At 35.6% G+C, this 20883-nt stretch overlaps 1 protein-coding gene across 2 annotated transcripts in view; it reads right to left on the bottom strand.

Moving 5' to 3' along the window:
• The window catches only part of LOC124641893 (mushroom body large-type Kenyon cell-specific protein 1), a 198791-nt gene extending 179702 nt beyond the window's left edge, over positions 1 to 19089 (bottom strand). Inside the window, exon 1 of one of the 2 annotated variants that reach the window (XM_047180145.1) lies at positions 18167 to 19089. The gene's annotated coding sequence lies outside the window, so the exon portion shown is untranslated. The remainder of the gene's footprint in view (positions 1 to 18166) is intronic. The other variant, XM_047180146.1, reaches the window with a different exon arrangement.
• Between the last annotated feature and the right edge of the window lie 1794 nt (positions 19090 to 20883).

Here is a 20883-nt window from a genome sequence, read left to right as displayed (position 1 = left end):
TGTTTAAAGTTTAGAAGGGTTTCCGTTGCAAAGCATATTAGTCCATGTATGGTCCTATATCGAGATGCAAGTTTTCTTCACAAAATGATCTGTTCACACCACTCGATCCTTCAGTATATCTGAGAATCTTAAATTGTAGGTATCCGATATTACCTACTTAAACATAACCGATGACGACACGTTGACGATGTTTCGTTGTGTCATACCTATTAATGCTGATGCACGCAAGATGCATGCACTTTATTTACAAGGCTATGGATTTGAAGCTGGAAGTAGGTTGCTTGCAATCTGTGTGGTTGGAAATCAGTAGGGAAGACCTATGTTCGGCAGTGGATATTCTAAGTCTGTGATGATGACGAAAACAAACATTCGGTTATTAGTAGAAACAAAAGAGTTATGACCTACTTATAGAAAAAAAAACCGGCCAAGTGCGAGTTGGACTCGCGCACAAAGGGTTCCGTACCGATTAATAAAACGGAAAAAAAAAATCACGTTTGTTGTATGCGAGCCCCTGAAAATATTTATTTTATTCTAGTTTTCAGTATTTGTTGTTATAGCGGCGACAGAAATACCTACACCATCTGTGAAAATTTCAACTCTCTAACTATCACGATTCATGAGATACAGCCTGGAGACAGAGGGACGGACGGACGGACGGAGAGAGGAGCGAAAACAATAGGGTCCCGTTTTACCCTTTGGGTACGGAGCCCTAAAAAAGTAACAGTTGTGAAGAAAGAAACTTTCTAAAGCTAATATTAAATTGTAGGTATCTCTATTCCACATATTTTGCTTTTGTTTAGATTTAGTATCCGAATGTAGATTTTAGGTTTAATAAATGTACCTATATTTGTACGCCTGACAGGGCAAAACATATTGACACTGCAAATAATATCGTACCACCTTATCCCTACTAATATTATAAATGTGAAAGTAACTCTGTCTGTCTGTCTGTCTGTTACGCTTTCACGTTTAAACCACTGAACTGATTTTAATAAAATTTGGTACAGAGATAGCGTTGACCTTGAGAAAGAACATAGGATAGTTTTTATCCCGGAATTTTGAATAATTCTCTTGGAAATGCGATATAACCGACCTCTACGTGAGCGAAGCCGCGAGCGGAAACTAGTTTTACATATTATGTTTTTAACAAAAAAAAATATCTTTAGCTACTCCACAGTTTTTTTCGCCGATCCATTTCGGCTAACTATAGTTCGGCCATTCAGAGAATGCGTTCCTGACACGTCGCGATTGAACTGACGACGTAACTTTGCAATGGCGTTGCAGTTACGATAAAAATATTTTTGCTGGTTGTTTACCGTTTTAACAATTGAGGAGCATTAAAACAACATTATTATATCAATAATCAATGAATGTTATAATTTTGTGCCAAACTGAGTGTCAAATAACTTGGTAAACAATATTTTTCTAAATCTATACTGCGCTATTACAAGGTTATGTCAGCGGTTTATATTTTGTAGTGCTGTGCTAAAAATAACAGGCAAGTATCGTAATCTGTTCTTATACAGTTATAATATAAAATAATACGTTTTGATTTTCTTTTTAAGAATTGGAAAATAATGGACTATAAGACTTAATTATAACGTTTATGAAATATAAAAATAAAACTATGACCAAACCGCATTTTTATACTTAGATTAAAAATGGTAACCCCAAATGGCGTTATGGGCCGCCATTTTGTGACGCTAAAACAGTCGTCCGTTGTCGTTTCGTGCGCATAGACCACGTTTTTCAAGTGTTTTCGATCTGTTTTTATTTGATTACCCGGCTTTTGTTAGACCGAGATATCAGGATTGATTCTGTTATTGATAATAATATAATTATACATGTAGGCGAAGATGATGATGAAGACACCACCTCCTCAAGCAAATCGGAGTCTGATTAATATTCTGTTCGCACATTCAATTCAATGTACTTGTAACAAAGAATAAATAAAACAATTTTATTATATGAATATTACCTTTTTTTGGTTTCCACTTAAATAACTAAAATATAAAACAAATGATTCCGCCAATTTAAAACGAAAATAATCTTAAAATAATGCGGCGGTTCATTTTGAAGGAACGGTAACGAACTCAGTGTTATGTTGTGCCCATCACTAGTCGTGACTAACTGATAGGTGTCAGGAACGCATTCTCTGAACGGCCGAAGTATAGTCACTCACTACGACTAGATATAGGCGAGTATCGCGACACCCTGTCGTGACCATTCGGAACTATTCGGCAAAATTCGTGGAGCAAACGCGACATTCGAGGAAATTGCATTTTTTTTTTATTTAAAACAAGGAAATTAGGTTGCGTGGAACGGACAAAGGTTTTTGTTAGTGATACACTGGACTTGTTTTTGGGAATCAAATACTGCAAAGCTTTGTAATTAGTTAAAGAATTCTAGAACTAGTTTTATTTTTAGTTAAATTGCAAAGTTGCTGTGCTAAAGTTATGTACAAAATATAAGCATTTTCTTGTTGCTAGGTTGTACTTTTCAATTCATTTTTGAATAGGTATCTACTTTAAAAAGATCTTGTCTTCGCATTATGTTAATTAATTGACTGATTAGTACTTTTTTTTAATATCTAATGTACAATTTTTATTTATTTATTTATTTTATTTATTTTTATTCTTGATTGTACGTAATAATCTAGTTTGTAAATATAGTATTAGAAGTAGAATAGTAAATGTAAAATTGTGTTAAACGTGACAGATTTATCTTCATTATTATTATCATTCATCTTCAAGAGATGAGAAATCTCAATTTTTTCCTCAATCACACCAAAAATAGTCTGGCAACCCTATTAACTACAAACTACCCACAAATTACAGCAGATCTACGTACAAAATCCTGTTCCCCATTTTACTCTCATTCATAGCGTTTTTTCGTTCCATTTCGGCAAAATAGAGTATTTAAGTCGGCAAACCGGTTGTAAAATTGCACTATCCCCGTAATTATACTGAAATTTTCAACTGAAACTCATGCTTGAAACGAAACGTTGTGTGGGTTGCATGTTTCTGTGTATAATACTTAGAGTATTTAAATAACTGGAGACGCTATTGGTGTGCTTTTCCTTCTACCAAGTATAGGAAGACGACGTTCATACTTCGTATACATGTGTGCGTCCAGCTTATGTTTGTGTTAATCATGTGTGTGTGTAACGATAACATAGAGAATACATGAGTAAGCTATCATAATTTGTTGCTTTGTCTCGACCTCTGCGATTAAATTGCAGTCTTTTTCGTATAGAAACTTATTGGTATTGAGATATTGATAACCAAACCATAACCATGCTTCCCATTGATAAAATCGGCGATTTGAGAACTTTTTTTTTGCGGTTATCGTTAGTTAAAAGATGCAACCTATCCTTACTTGTGCTCAAGGCATTTCCGGTTGTTCAATGCTCTAAGCTACAGTATTATGTTATAATGTACATATGTTACCTTTATTGTGAAAAACACTGTAAACTGTGTTTTGGGGGTGTCAATTGTTTTTCATGCTGTTTATTTTTGTTAGTTTTCAGCGTTCAAACAATTGACGACAACGTAGTTTGAGTGATGACATCTGAAACTGCGCGTGTCCGAGAGATTTTGTGTTGCCGCAGGCAAACCCAGGGTGTACGCTTGACAAAATCCACGTGGTGTGAAAGCGCTCTTAGTTAATTATAAGATTTACTATGTAACGAGGAAATAATGAGTTTAAATCTGTTTAAATTACTAAACCCTGTCATAACGCTTGACACCACTCATAGATTTGATTTCTACGTTGGTCATTTTTTATTCTACTTCTAAAGAAGAATGCTTGTAATAAAATTCATCTGGAGTCGTATTTAACTTTAATTAAATTTCGACCAAGTATTTAATTACATATTACTATTTAAACCTTCCTAAATATTTAAACACCTATTGGTACTCCGAAAGCTACATTTACCTACCAAAAACCTTCCTAAAAGCAAATATAAAACCGCAACAGATATTTAAACACCAACATCTAAAGTGGCTGGGTACAGTCGCGTAGATATTTCCTAAGAGCACGGAGAACAAAATGACTAGCGGAGGTGCCATATCGGAAGATCGCCTAAGAAAGTGGCGCTCCAAAATGCGGGTGTGCGGGGGACGAGGAACGTTACTGTTTTCATCCTTATACGCCTTCTTTGGACCCGATTATTTTGTAATAGCAAAAATCGTTGAACGATTTGACAAAGCCTTGTAACTGATCATTTTGGTCCTGCCCACCGTACAAATTTGACCTAGAAGAAGGCGCCTGACCTATAATAATGGCGTCCACGGCCGATTTCGGTCACGGCGGCTGTTCTCATATCAGGAGAACAGCCAGCTGCGCAGGACATATCATAGTGCACAAGCATTTGCGCAGACACAGGTGCGCTCACTATTCCTTCACTCTCATAACCCGATAGGACAGCAATCCGACACGACCGGAAAGAGATCAGGCGCAGGACCGACATTTACGTCATCATTAACTTCCAGACTAAGACTGCTTTGTGAAAGTTTAAGAAAACCCACAAAGCGATTTTGGCCCGACCCGGGAATCGAACCCTGGAACAGCAGCCGCGGTTGCGACCACTAGACCAACGAGGCAGTCACGCCTGACCTACCTACATTATGGCATCTCCACTCATCTTCTTACTCCGTGGGTAGGAGCCAGTCAACAGGTGCAGCAGATCGGTACAGTTTCGGCTGTAATCTCGACAGATTTCGCTGACGATGCGGCTTGTGGGGTACAGGTGAGTGGAAAAGTGTTTTAGACACTTATTATTTAAGAAATATAATGGTCGATATTGTGGTGGCTCATAAATATGTACTACTTGCATTTTCCATGTTAAGCTTGCCCAGGAAGTACCTCTGGCCAACTCGTGAATCAAAAGAAGACAAAAAATGTCTACGTTTAGATAGATTAATATGGAGGAAGAAAACATGCTACGCATGAAAATTGATATGAAGATAAGAAAATCGATGATAAAAATAATTTCTAATTGCTAACCAACAATACCATATCATGTCGATAGACCAAAAAATCGACCTTATTTGTTTGCTGAAGACATGTAATAAAAACACTTTTTTTGCCCAGACATACATTTTATCATTGAACATAGTTACATTAGTAACATAGTTACATTCACATCAAAATCTACAATAACGCACACAATTTCCATCTACAACACTTGTGTGCGCGACAGTCCCTAACTTCCGGTATCGTTGTTGTGTCTGCGATTCGGCGCCGACTGCCGACTGCCGAGAGCCGAGAGCCGAAAGCCGAACACAACGACACTACACTATAGGTACACAGATTTTAGTTTCAATGCGGTTTGTGAATGTTGAAAGTCGAAGGAATATATTGTGTTGTGTTATGTTGGTCTATTTTGGTGGGATAAATGGTTTTAAAAGTTTGGAAGTAGATTATTTATGTACTTGCGTTTGAGGAATTATTGTGATATGTGTTTTTGAAGGTAGGTTAAATTGAGTTCCGGCTGTTATTTGAACATCTTTGGTAGTCGCTACGGGTAGTCAGAAGCCAGAGAGCCTGATGACCAGTCTTACTAAGGGGTATAGGGTTTCCCGGATAGGTAACTGGGTGGAGGAGGTCAGATAGGCAGTCATTCAATACAAGACATTGGTATTCAGCAGTTAGACTAGAAGCTGATCCCAACATAGTTGGCATAAACTAGGCTGATGATGATGTGTAAAAATTGTTATGTGGACGTTTGAAAAATTGATGAAAGAATGTGCGTTTCAGCAAGCAAGCCGTACTCTTTCCTGAAGGTTAATTAATACTTTATAACGTAGCAAATCAGATGGATTTTAAGATTAAAAATATAAATGTGTTTAATCACAAATTACCTACTGGTATTTTCAATAAAAATATATTCCTTCAATCACTTCACGAGACATCTAAACGCCGTACACTCACAAACAAAAGCGCTTCATTTAAATTAAACAATACTTTTACAATATTTCCTCAGTCCAGTTTGTATCGAAACGTGACAAGTCGGAACTTTAATTTCCTACGGTAAGCCGTCGAGCTAACTCGCATTTATTCATTTATTTTATAATTCTCTTAACAATTGTGGATTTGTCTGTACCGAGATGTGACAGTTCGTTTATTTTATAACTGTCGTTTGAAGCAACAGTTTGTTTTAGTAACTGAATTAAAAATGTGTTAAGTAGCTAGTTGTTTTCCTGCGGTTTCACTTGCGACTACTGCTTGTACCGGGATAAAATGTGGCCTATCTTACTTACTAAGAATTTTTCGAATCGGTTAGTAGTTTCGGAACGGAAGTTTTTACAAAGAAACAAATAGGTAATATTTTCCTCTTTGTTATATTAACATAGATGTTACTTGGTATGTAAACTTAGGTATAGGTATATTAAGCACTATTTACGTCGGCTGCGGGAGTTACTGCAGCTATGGTAAATAAAAGGCTTAAGAAGGCACATGATGGGTTTTAGTCAGTAAGCATTCATTTGATAATGTGATAATGTCCTACCGAAGAAAAGGACTACATAATTATGTAGATACCCTATAAGTACTGTGTATTTTTACAAGATATGAAGAAATATTTAGTCTTAACCCTAATTCTATCTTATCTCTTTAAACCCCACTTCAATATACCTAGTACAGGCGAGAACAACCGTGTTCTCCATCCTATTAGTATGCTCACTCGTGACCGATAGCACGATGCCTCAAATGTAATCACGATGTGAGCATGACTGTACATGATGACCTTGGATTGACCTACTACATATTACGGATACCTATATGATGTGTAAAGATCTGTAAGTATTGAGTTTTGGGTGAAAAGGAGTTTTTTTGATAGAAGAAGATGCTAATAAGAAATCATCAAATGATTCAACGATGCGGGTGCAGCGTGTGAGTCAGACTCTTACCACCTTATAATAAAACGTGGTTTTAAAAAAGTACCAGCTTTTGTACCACGTTTAAACCACCGTCCCGAACAAAGTTAGTGGACAAAACCTATTACTAAAGCGGGTACTTCTTAAAACCACATTACCTATATAAAGGTTATGAGGTGTTTACTGACTAAAAAAACCCACCACGTCCCTTCTAAGTCCTTTGAGTACCAGGGCCACGGTAACTCGCGCGAACAATCTAGCAGATGATTAAAAAGATCTAAGTAGTAATGTTTTGTCTCAATTTCTCTGTTTCAAAAATGATTGGAGTCTTCTGTCCGGAGGGAATTAACATGACTACTTTTTACTTAAGTTTTGCTTACCAATCTAGTTTTTTCCCGTTTTAGCACTAAATTCTATAAAACAATTGATTCTATTGTTAATCTGCAACGATAATCCAGTTGATTGTTTAGCATAATTTCTTTTTCCTCTGATAACAATCAGAGCAAGATATTTCAGTTTCAAATTCATAATTGAAGCAACAATTTGTCACAAAACCATTCATTCAATCATTCCACGCCCAATAATAGTTCACTCTCAAAATATTCTAGAACGGAAACAATAAATTGAATTCAATCTCTAGATCATTACAATAATCGCCAATCAAACCATGACATACATACCTACTTAGTAAAACAGTTACAAAAACAATCATAAGTACCTTAATATATAAACAATAAGTCTCAAAATAGTGTAAATAAAATTTTACGAACAGCAAAAGCAAACGTTGTCGTTCGCCGAAACCGTTCTGAATTCAAACATCGTGTCGCGTGTCCTTCCGCGGAATTGGCGCGGAAATTTTTGTTATCTTTTCGTGTTCCCCGAACGGATTTTAAATTGAGAACACAAATGTGAGAACGATAAAATGTCGCTTTGTTTATGGTTTGGGCCAAATACAAAGGAGTCCTACCTACATGAAATCGAGACGCATGAATGTCATGTGCGACCTACGTTGCAACCTACGGAAGTAACTTTTTGGATAAAAATGTGTAACAATATATTCTTCCGTCTGCCCACAGTAAGGAGAAGCTCATTTCTGTGTCTTAACAAATACCTTTATTACACTTAATATAACTTTAATTATGAAAAATATCTAAGGCAATCAAAAACTAAAATCTAAAGAGCTTCATTCCTTCGGAAAAAAAAATCTCATATTTTCTCCCATATTTAAATGACCCTTTTTCACATAGTGTTACAAAATATTCCCATAGGTCAAGGATTTTAGTATCTAGGACGAGTTTTGAGGCCGGCTAACTCAATTTTGGAGGGCGGAAGTCCCCTTTTAACGGATTTGCTTTCAACTTTAAAGCTAAATTCTCGATGACCAAGGGTTATTACGGGTTTTACAGTTTTTAATCAATTTTATTATTTGAAAGGTCACCGAGTAGAACGAGCAAAGTGGCTATGCATTTCTCCAGCAGTGATAATTTTTTAGTTAATACTGACAGTAGCCTAGTGGACAAAAGGCATATGCCACTGTTTTTCAAGTTAATATAAAATATTCTGCTACTAAGACGGCATTTTATTAAACAATGCCTACTTAAACTAATTATTTAGTATTGTTTTATGTCGACCAATTAAAATTGGTATTTCCAATTGACAAGCTTCAATTTCATACTTTTCGGGTCTTCCCCCTTTCATTGGGGACAAATTAAAATGCTTAGACATTACGATGAGGCATAACAAAACATCTTATTAAGCTAAACCAATAATTGGGATGCTTGAAGGGACTTCATTGTTATTTACTATATATGAGGAAAATAACAGATGAATTTAAAATAAATAAATAAATATATTCCCTATTATTGTACCTACGTCATCAATACTAATTGGCTATTGTGGGTTTTTTAAATTGGTAAAATATCGAATTAAGTATGTATATTCAAACTAATTGAAGCTTTGCTCTTTTTTAATAAGTAAGTTTTGGTTCTCCAAAATGGCAACCTTATCTCAATTCCCGTCCTCCACATTCCTTGGGAACTACCAATCGTACCGGGATAAAATATAGCCTAAGTTACTGGGGAAGAGAGTAGCTTTCCAATAAGGACAGAATTTTTCAAATCAGTTTAGTTGTTTCAAAGCCTTTCCTCTTTAATAAAGTATAGATTAATATAGTATAGATTGTCATTAATTTACTTGACGACTTCTTCAAAAAGGTTTTTTAAAATAGTACCAAAGTCTAGTTTCGTTCGTAAAAGCAGCATCTTAGGGGCCCAGCGTCGTGTTGCAATGTAACCGGCCAGTGATAAGAGCGCATTGTTTTATAATACGAGTATCGATTAACTGTTCATACAACGTGACCGATCGATTTTCGTACAATCGAATGTTTACAATCGTTTCGATTTGCAACACTAAAATTTTTGGGAGTGGTGTTTTCGTTAAGAAATAATAATTTTCAAGTACAAAAATGCACGATTTTGGCATTTGCGTTAAATAAACTTACTTAAGTACTTATAAGGAGAATTTTGATCTTAATCAATCAATGTTATTTACTTTTAAATCTGATTAACTTAACCCTGATTGAGTAACAAACATTTAAAGTTTTTCGTGTCAATTTTTGAGGGCAACCAAGTTTTTATTTATTTATTGCAATTTCTAGCATTTTTTTGTGTGTAATAAGGTACTTTACCTCAGAATATTAGATCAGAAATTGTTTTTCGAGGTATGTGTTAGGTAATTGCTATGGTTTAAAAAATCTTGCGGTAATCTGTCAAAAATACTAACTTTTCCAAACTCAGCCTGTTCTAAATACTGTCCAAAACACATTGTTAACAACATTGTATTACAAAATTACTTAACTAAACAGGTCACAGCGACAACTACAATGTTTTTACCTACTTATTACAGAAAAAATACTGCGGTAACCTCAAACAGCGTTAACCATCGTTTCCCCTTCGATGAAAGCTCTAATTTACCCCACCAGACCGTTATTAACATTCCACCAAACAAAAGACATGAAGACCCCTCCGTACAAAAAACTCCAATTTAATAACCAGGTAAGTGAGTAAAACTACAGGGTTTTAACGAACCAAAGTGCTCGTGAGAACTACGCACGCGCGAAAACCTATACCGCAGTAACAAATTCAATGTAAAGATCAAGACTAGACCTTTATTACAAGCGTAAGAAAATGACAACACTCCCGCGCCATTTGCAACCTTATCCATTCATAATTGATACGCAAATGAACAAAAACTAACTCTAAAACGTTGTACATAAGGTGCAAATTACATGTTTGTGAATACTAGTTTTTGTTTAGAACGGTTGGAAATGTCAAACCTTAACCTCAAAACCGTGACGCGGGCCGCCATATTGGATGCTTTCGGTTGCATTCGGAGTCACTCGGCTAGTGTCGGTTGGTTCTTCGACTAATTTAAATTGACCTGTTGCGCGGACGGCTGTTTGAACCTCGCTGATGTAATAGATGAATGTTAATAGATGGCTGGAGGTCAAGTTATGTTGGTCAGCGCTTGGTAGGGTGCTATTGAATTAGATAAAGACACCTTGTATCTTGAACCATTTGATAGCAAGATAGTTGTGTATCCTTGGGCGCAACTATTATTAGATTTTTTAAATGCCATTCGTATTTAATTGTATATGGTAGGTATGATATCATCTTTTAATGGGATTGTAGTGCATAGTTTATCGGTTTTAGTTTAATGATTATATTGTGATTTTGCCTACTTATTAGACATCATTAGCGCAATTACATAACAGGTGTTAATATTTATATGAATAAGAAAATACATACCTATTCTAGAAATTGTTATGAGTAGATTAAAATTATTAGACAGACGTAAACTTATTTAATTAAAAAAACTTAAACACTACCACCCATAAAATAAATATCATACCTGAATCTAAAGTTTAAATTCTCATATCTGCACTATAATAAAATTTCTAATGGGTAGCTAGTCAAAAAATAAAATAAAAAGATATCTTCATCATGTAGAGCAATTTACCGTGCGTTGCCACTGCGCATGGAGAGGGGACGAACGCCGTGTGACGAAAATCTAACCTCACTTGTAACGAAACGTCATAACCGCCCTTGTAGTACAACCAAAAAGCGACTTTAAGACTAGGAGATTAAAAACTAGGATTGTATAAAGTGTGAGTGGTGGTTAGTATTAAAATTCTGTGTACAAAAATGAGTTGGCGAGCCTAATGACAAGGTTATGTATGAAACGCAAGAAACTGGTTCTAACACACGCTGGCCGTTAGTGCATAGACAAAAAATAGACGCCATTTTGAATTGTCGACTGATGAGGCTTCTTGTTCGTGTGACAGGAAAGTTAATTTAATTTTTGAGTTCTTTTTTTCTGTTTTTTGATTGTAGGTATTTGAGGGGTTTTTTTTGGCCAGAATTATTTTTTGAAATGATAATACCTATTGTATTAAGTAATAATAATAAGTTATGTTACATGTACTATAACAAAAAGCCTGATGTCAATAATTAGAATTTTTTACACTTTTTTTTTTACTACACAGACATTTTTCGGAATTCCCTACTATTCTAAGTTTTATTTATATGCACAAAAAATGATAAAAAACTATTTCCTGCTTTACTTCATTAATGTATGTAGTAGTAGTTTATTTAAGTATTTAATTATTTTCATTTAATAGCGTCGTTTAAATCGATCTCAGTGGCGTGCACTTGGAGAGGCCTATGTCCAGCAGTGGACTGCTATAGGCTGATGATGATGAATAGCGTTGTGAAACTATAATTTATAATATAGGTACTATACCTAATTATATATTACAAACTCAAAATTACTACCTACAACTAAAGATCTAATGCCTGCTTTTGTTCTACAAACTAACAGGTGTCTTTAAGGATATACATACTATTCTATTTACATTGCTAAATTAGAATAAATAATATATGTATTTCTAAACGTAACATTTAACAAAGCAAAAAAGGAAGATGGCTGCTTCGAATCCTGCGCACGTTTTTATAGCATCAATACACAATTCAACGTTCATTGGTGGTTTACTAAATATTGTTATGTACTTCGATCTTCTTGTATTTAAATATAAATTTAATTTTGATTAGGTACAAATATTAATCACTAATAAATAAGGTCATTTTTACTGAAAAACATACAACAATAATTTTTACTGAAAAATCCGCCAACTAAATCTACTAAAATATCTATATGTATTTTCCGCTAACAAACACGCAAATAACGGACTATTTTAACGCATTCCACCGTCAAAATTATCATGCTTTTTGTCCGAATTCCCAAAAATGGAGAAGGTTCTCATAATTTGTATTTTAGACTTATTTTTCAACCCACTCTTTCCATTTCTTGTAATATTAAAATCCTAAGCACAAAAACAATTTCTCTTTCTCTATAAACATTCAAAATAATATAAGTATCTCCTTTACCACAATAAGTGAAAATAAATATATATGTAAGTAGTTCTCATGAGTAGCAGTTACTTACACAGTTGTAGCTGCGCGCACGCATCGCTGATCGCTACTCAGAACTGCTGGTGGCGCCATCTGCGAGCAGTTGCCGTCACGACTACGAAACCTGTGCTTACGAGTTCGTACATAAGCTTATTTTATGGTGTGATTTAAACATGAAAAATATTGAATTAAAAATACGTGGTTAGAACTAGACAGGAAACCAGCAGTTTAGAAAAAGACCGGGGAGAGATTTTGAACTTTGAATGTGTATCTAAGGGTGCGTTTAAACCAAACAAATCAAGAGTAAAGGCTAGAAAAGGAGCATTTCTTTCCAAGGATGTGTTTTTATGCAAACGTACTGCTATTTTATAATAGAGAAGACCCTGTTTTTTTCTGTAACCTAAGTATCTAAGGGTGAGTTTAGACCTAACAAACAATGAAAGACGGCTAGAAAAGGAACATTTCTTTCGCAGCATCTTAGTTGTTCTTTCAGAAAATTGCTAATCAAATGCTCTTTTGTTCTATCTCACAAACCAAATTATTTTAGATTGAACAACGTAAGACAGCTTTTTTGGAAAAATGCTAAAATATGGAATAGTAGATTTTCATACATTTCAAAAAGGCCCATGAATAAGACAGTAAATTATTAAAAAAGCTAAAATAACAGTAGGTAAGTTATTCAAAAGCTAAAATGATGATCGAATACTCTAGACAAATCCAGACTACCTTCTAAGATCCGAACGTATTCAATGTCAGAAACCAGTCGGAAAACTTGTTTATAAATATGAATGCACCAACTAAGTATGTACTGCTAACTAAATATATATGCATAATACAAGTACTTTATAATATAAAACGTGTCCTGAACCAATTAAAAGTGTAATACATGCACTAGCATATAAGATATACTTTTAAATATGTAGGTACTTGAATAACACAAAGAACCTACTATTAAATAATAATTAGATGTTATAAATAAATAGGTAAATATATGACTATTGATATTAATGTTGTAGAACTATTAAGTTTAATTGAATAACTAATAGTTACTAATGTCAGTATCGTGACCGTGATTGGTCAGAAGGTAACTTAGATATAGGAGCATCTCGAACTTACACTCTTTCTTCTAATATCTACACGTAATACCAGGGTTTTCAGATGAATTAAAGCCAAAAGAAAATGCAATAAAATGTATATTTTTTAGTCTTTTTAATGATGAATGTTTGGTACCTTCTATCAATTAGCATAGCAACAGATGCAATGGTCAGTATCAACAAGTTGAAATAGTGTCTCCCTAAAAACATCGGTTTCAACTGAGACACCGGTTAATTTAACAGAAAAACCTTTATACATTTTATGATATAACTAGGTAATTAAATCCTAACCTAACCTAACCTAACCCAGGAACCAATTCATCATCAACATCCAGCAACAACACGAAAAACAAAAGAACTTACAAAAAAGTTTGAAAAAAATCAATGAACAAAAATAGCACCAATTTTACATATAAAAAAAATTACAGGCAATCTGACAAATTGGCCTAGATATCACTTAGTCGTTCGATGAACCACAAAGGCTGTCAGTTTACCTGGATCGATGGTGCCACCCGAATTGACCGACTCGAATATTTAATGCAGCTTTGGACATATTTCTGGGCGATCGATATTTTGTTTCGTGCAACTAACAGATTTGAACCCGAGTGTGTTATTTTTAAAGCTGTTAGGGTAAATTGAATAGTGGTAATTATGTTCGGGATATGGTGTTGTCTGTTTTGGTGCTCATATGACATTATAGAAGAAAATTATGATTGCTTCATGCAATTTGGTTATTTTGATTTATGTATCAATGTAACCCCTGTACACTGCAGACTAAACTGTCGGACCCTAGTTGGTGAGATGATTAGCTGACAGTTATGTTAAAGGTAACCGTGTATCCAACCAAACTTTTTACTCAGTTTGATACCTGATTGTTGTAATACCATTTGATTTAACTCCATACAAGTTTATGAGCCCAATCAAACTATAGGCCACCTAAAAGTTTGCAGAGTATTTCAAGAATACAAACAAGGCTGCTGAGATTATCATGATGATTGTTGCATCGAAAAAAGTGTTTTGACGTTTTCCATGTAGAAAATCTCCGTGGCTTTCTGAAGATCACTTTCTTTTACACGAAACATAAAACACACTAATAAGATACACTAAACACTTAAACTACACTCTCCTACTCAAAATACTATTTTGCGTACACTTCGATGAAAAAGGTAAAACACACTAACCAATTTTACCAAACAGTCCTTAATAATTTTACTCAAAATGGATATAACACCCGTCCCGTTATTGGAACACTAAAAATAGGTTTTAATTAAAATTTTAAGCATTACTTGTGCCGCTGACCGCTTTATCGGAACATCAGGACGCATTTCGGTAATGCGTTCGTGGATTAACCTTTTATTTCGACAATATATTTTTGGATATACAAAATGGTGGATAAAGTAGGTCATTTTATTTAATTTGTAAACGAAAAGAGCAGTAAGTACTCCTGTTAAAGGAATTACTAGGATTTATTAAGCGACTTTGTAAACTAGATTATAGAAGTTAACGGTTTTCTAAGTAAAAGTCCTTGGTGTTCCTCAAGGATCTATCCTGGGTCCTTTATCTTTTTAAGAAGTCTACGACATTCTTTTAAAATAACCTTTAAAGTATAAATAGGTTCAATTAAAAACGACCGATCCAAGTTTGGTTAGTTTTATGTTCAATATTTGACCTGTTGATTGGTATTCCACAGAAAAATAAGATATTGTTTTTTGGCTCTAATCGACGATTTCAGCTATTGTAGATAAAACAAATAACGTTGAGGATAAATCAAATTGTCCTATTGATAAAATATTCGATGAGACCACAAAGGTAATAAGGAAAGTGGTTTCAGTTATGAAAATAATAATTCTAAATAAAGCTGAACATTTTGACAATTTATCCATTGTATTGAAAATAGACTACGTGAGTATATGCACATCGATATTTTGGATTCGTTTTGAAATGAACAGGAAATAACAATATTTTGCAGTAAGTATAAATCCAAATTTTATTTGGGACTCCCATTTTTGGGTATTCTTCCTTATAAATGCGTATGCTTCCTTATAAAGTCACGAAGTCATAAATTAGTGTGGTTACATTTAACCAAAAAGTTAACAAACTAGAGGTACACAATAACAATTAAAATGTCGCCTTTATACCAAAATGTCGGTTTCCTTGAATTTCCTTGTTTGTCATAAAATTTTGTGGGAATATTAACGGTGACCTATGATTTATCCTAAACCAATTAAAAACATGTTTACTCAAAAATGGGTATTCCCTAAATTTAGTTTTGATATTTCAGTAGTTTAGAGGTAAAATATCAAGGTAACTGATATCATTATCAAAAGCTTGTTAGTTTTGGGAATAATCTATTTTTTTGGGGGAATAACCAGCACTAGAGAACCAATTTAATTAGTGAACTAATATTTGATTCGTAGTTTGATGATGGTGATGATAAATGTTCACGCATGGAGATGACTGATGAGCGAAGACTTAAGAATGAAGAATTAGTATCAAAAGGCAGTGTAACTGTACTGACGTTTGAGCGTCAATTAACTGCATTTCTGAAGATCCTAGAGAGATCCAAGAGATTTGAATGCTAGCACATTTATTGTTAAATATACTGTCGAGAAGTTTTACTTGTCCGAAGTGGGCTACTATTAAGTTCAGAATGGTAAAAATACTACGATAAAATTATGAACTTCAGAATTGTGAAGTAATTTGATGCGAATTAGAACGAAAGTCGCATCAACCCTGGGCGGTGACGAAAAATATTAGCCTCATTCTTTGGGACACTTTAACAAAGAAGCCCTGAGTGTAGAAGTTGTTGATGATAATATTCGTGACTCGGACACCACGTGGAGTTATCCCTGCGCCTGATCTCTCTCCGATCGTGTCGGATTGTCGTCACATCTCGAATAGTGAGTGTACCTGTGTCTGCGCAAATGCTTGTACACTATAACATGTCCTGGGCAGCTGGCTGATCTTCTAGAACTCTCTTTTGGTCTGTACGTCTTTATTATTACTTTTAGTCCTAGAATAATGCTACGAGTCTATTCTACGCCCGGAAATAACACTCACCTTCATATATAATATAAACTAGTATTGTTTATATGATCAAAGTCACGTGGCCCACTATCTTTTGTTTTTCAAGACAATCGGATTTCCTTGAACTAATGACTGCGGGATTTAGAGGTGAAGCTAATGAATCATTTATTTATTATCTGCCTAGCCTTTTCCCAACTCTATTGGGGTCGTCTGGCACTGGTGTTTAACAAGAAGAGAGTGCCTATCTGATCTCCTCAACTAACCTCAACCGTGTTTACGTGGGCCATCATTTATTCATCAAAGATTATTTCGGAACACCTACTAGTTTTGTCTTACCAAAGGATATGTAGGGTTACCTGGATAACTAGGTTGAAGAGGTCAGGGCAGTCTTTCTTTGTAAAAATCTAGTAATGTACAGTGAGACTGGAAACCGACCCCATCACCGATAGTATAAGGCTAGGCAGATAATGATGAGTTTAATCCATCCGGAAGCACTCCAGAGATTGAGAGTATCTTATGAGGTTTTCAGGCTATCGATAACCCATAACCATCTCCTATAGTGTGTATATGCAGGCAGGGAGTGATTGCTTGATTTGAGTAACAAACAGACCAATATTCATTTACTACATAATTATTAGGACAGGTTTGTGTGGTTTCGCAGAGGAAATTTTCTGTTAGGCATGATAGGTTCTTTCCTTTTAACCTTTGTACTTGTATTACAACTTTTAACTTTTACCATACTGTCAGAATATTAATATATGGCTGATATTATTTTATTCAGGAGATAAATACATGTTCATACTTTTTTCTATTTACTCAAGGTAATCTAAAATCGACAGCTCACATCTTAAAGGACATAAGTACAGCGTTCCAACATCCTTACGTCATTTATCGAATCCTAATAAATCGTAATTATTCGCAATCGGTATTAGATTAATCGTGTCACGTCACTAGTTCATGATGGTCTCGATGTTTGCCGTATAAAGTAAGCCGGTTTGTAACCATTCACTAACCACGTACCTATATATACGTATTTATATACCTAGTAACAGTAAAAACTGGTACCGACTACTTCACTTATATTTTTCTTTGTTCTCCTCTCAATAAAATGCTATTTAAATCTGTTTGTTGCAAAAATAAAAGTTGAATGTGATTCCCAATTCAAAATTCAAAGTTGTTCCAATTGACATAGCTGGCTGAAATTAAAAATGTCCTAAAAATGTTTGAAAGAGTTCTAATAACTCGTCATTGAAACTCCGTCGAGTCGAACTTATTATCGCTACAAACCTAGGCAAACTAATAGGTTAGCGTTCCTACGTACGCTGATAGCGCTAAGGCCAATCGTGAGCACGCAAGGCAACGCACTGCAAAAACACTTATGTGTCCAGCCAAACAAAAATATCTTTCACCAAGTTCGTCAACCCAAAATAACGCACACAAACAAAACAGAACTTATTTATCTGGAATAATGTGTCGATAAGCGCGTTTTTCCCTCGCACTCCCGGCCGCGCGAAGTTGCCGATAGTCACATGGGTGAGTTTGCAGGCGCAATCTAGCAATGCAACCCAAAGCGCACAACTTCACACCGCTCCAATCATCAAGTTCATAGATTAAGATTGGCATTCATAGAACTGACTTATAAATTACAAAGTGCTCGTTCCGACCACGCTATTAATTTAAACATAGTTGTAGTACTCACCTAAAGTCCATGCAGCATTTGTCCATATGCACATTAAATGTTCGTTCTCGTTTGTTTCTCCATTAATAAATAGTTCACTAACACTCTATATCCTAGTTTTATCTAAGTTTGCACTTTGACATCACAATATTCCATAAGTTTTGTACGACAGAGGCACTATGGCTACATCACAAAATTGAGCGAAGTGAAAGAAAAAAATAGTTTCACTTTATGAGGTCATCGAACGCGCGGTCGCGACTATTCCGCTGCATTCGAAAATGGAACGTTTTGAACACACTCACATGGAGTTCGGAAAGTGAATTCGGCGAGCTCGCCACCGACTCGGGGTCCATTCGGCGGATTTTCGTAGATTTTCGTGTCGGATGATACGCGAGGCGCGTGCGGGGACAGCTCGCGCGCAACTGAAGATTGTCGTAGGTTAAGTTAGGAAAAAAACACCGCTAGCTCAATTTTCCGCGTTACGCCCGCCACAGTTTCTCCGCGCCAAAAACTAGTTGCACTATCACACATCACGCCGTCCCCCGAAGGGGTAGTCTCGTCAAAATCACAGTCCACGAGGTCGCTAATGTTTTGACAGCTCCATGAAATACAACCATGTGTATCTATGGAGCGGGAATGGGCCACGGAGAGGGCGCCACCGGTCCAAACGCAGCCGATTAGAAAAACAAACCGCTATTAACCAAATAAACTAGCACAGCGCGTAAACACAACGAAATTACTGCCACTTTTCATTATATTTCGCTATGCACCGGCCGTCGACGTCACCGAAGCAGACGCTCAGAGTTATGTTCGTCTCTTTCCCGCGCCTGTTGAGCGGACATTTCTAAATTCGAACATAGGGAATTTGAATTTGAACTGTCATCTTTTGATGTGTTTTTAGCGATTTTTTTTTATTTGAGTATTAGTGTTGTTGTGTGCGCGGCGTGTGCACACAGCCGTGTTAGCGCACTTGTACTGAGTCAGTGCGCCTAGATGACATTCGCAGAGGCTTAAACTGGCAAGTTCAGACGGATGCGGCGTCAATAAACTTGCCGATGCAATGGTGCGTTTGTAATGTGCGAACGATGTAACTTTATATCTGTTACTCGACATACGTAGGACCTCGTTACGTCATAGGGTTTCATGGGCTGCCGTGGAAACTCTTATTGTTCATTAATTCCCATAATTATCTTTATTATCATTGCTTCAATGTCACTTTGTACCTGTAGACCAAGTTTTAGTACCAAATAAAACTTCAACATTTAAGTTAACGACATCAGCATTATAATCTAGGGCGTAGAAACGTCAATCTAGCAGAATGTTAGAATCATACAGAATTCTAAAAAAGTGCAATTTTAGCATGAAACTAGTGACCCACTTGAGTGTAGTTATGACTATACACAAGTGCTATAGTTCGACAATTAAGTATTATTGTTGAAATGATAATGTAATGATATACTTTCTCTTAAGATAAAGGTGTTTTATTTATAATTTGTATTTAAGTATCCAGATAGGTATGCGGACTTTAAAACATGATTAATTTTTCGAAAGAAGTTCGATTGTGGCTAAGTCACAGCCGCATGAGTCGATCGATCAACAAAATCTTACCAAGGAGTCGTATGTCACTCAATAAACTTGGTTGAGGAAGTCAAATAGGCAAAACATTTCTAAAATCAAAATTGACATTTTAACTCCCTACAAAAATAGGCAAAAATACACACAGGGATTGTTCTGTAGCATCAAATCTGAGAGCCATATTTTGATGATTGGGACAATTCATACAATAATTCTCATGTATTTATGACCTCATCTTACTAGTGACATTATTTACAGTCACATAGTCTTACAATCGTCGTGGTGGCCTAGTGGGTAAAGCACCAACCTCATGTATGAGTGTGTGGGTTCGATTCCAGGGGCCCGATTCTCCTAAGTTAATAATGTCAAAATTGAATAGAAATCGAATCGCAATATGATCGCAATAGCAGTTTTAACCATATCGGGCATTCTGCTACTAATATAAGACCAATCTTATTCCAACGACATTCGATTGGTTTGCGATTGGTCTGCTATTTTGGTGATTTTGTTCTATACGGTAGTTTGCTCTACAATCATATTGCAATCGTAAATCATTTGCAGACAAAATGATTCAATATTGAATGACAGAAAAGGATAAAAACGTTTATTTCAAAGAAAAAATAGCGGAATGCCACATACGCTTCAATTGTAATCGAGTCGGGATTGGATCTCAGTCGAACCGAGTCGAACGTGAATCGTGTGTCGCTTAAGTAAAATTAGGAGAATCGGGCCCCTGGTCAGGCAAGTACCAATACTTACAACTTTTCTAAGTTTGTATTTATGTGCTTTCTAAAAGTAAAGTCTTAGACACCAATGGCTGATAAAAAGGTGAAGGAAAACATCTCGAGGAAACTTGGACTGTTAAGTCTGAAATCAGCAACCCGCATTGAGCAAGCGTGGTGATTAATGCTCAATCCTTCTCCGTGTGAGAGGAGGCCTGTGCGCAGCAGTGGGACGATAAAAAGGCTGTAACAGTAACAGCCTAACAATCAATCCATCTATTAATTCCTTCTTCTTTTCTTCTTCGTGTTCTAATCAATCTAAATTAGGAACTGGTTGGTTTTCTAAACTTACCTACACAATATCCGACCCTATCGAAGCCCTTATGTCCAACTTTTTTATAAAAATATGATGGGACTGGGCCGATAACATACGGCAAGGAA

The sequence above is a fragment of the Helicoverpa zea genome, chromosome 23 (assembly GCF_022581195.2).
Source record: "Helicoverpa zea isolate HzStark_Cry1AcR chromosome 23, ilHelZeax1.1, whole genome shotgun sequence".
NCBI classification, from domain to species: Eukaryota; Metazoa; Arthropoda; class Insecta; order Lepidoptera; family Noctuidae; genus Helicoverpa; species Helicoverpa zea.
Note: the sequence above shows the minus strand (reverse complement) of the source record. Positions and strands in the feature narration are given on the sequence as shown.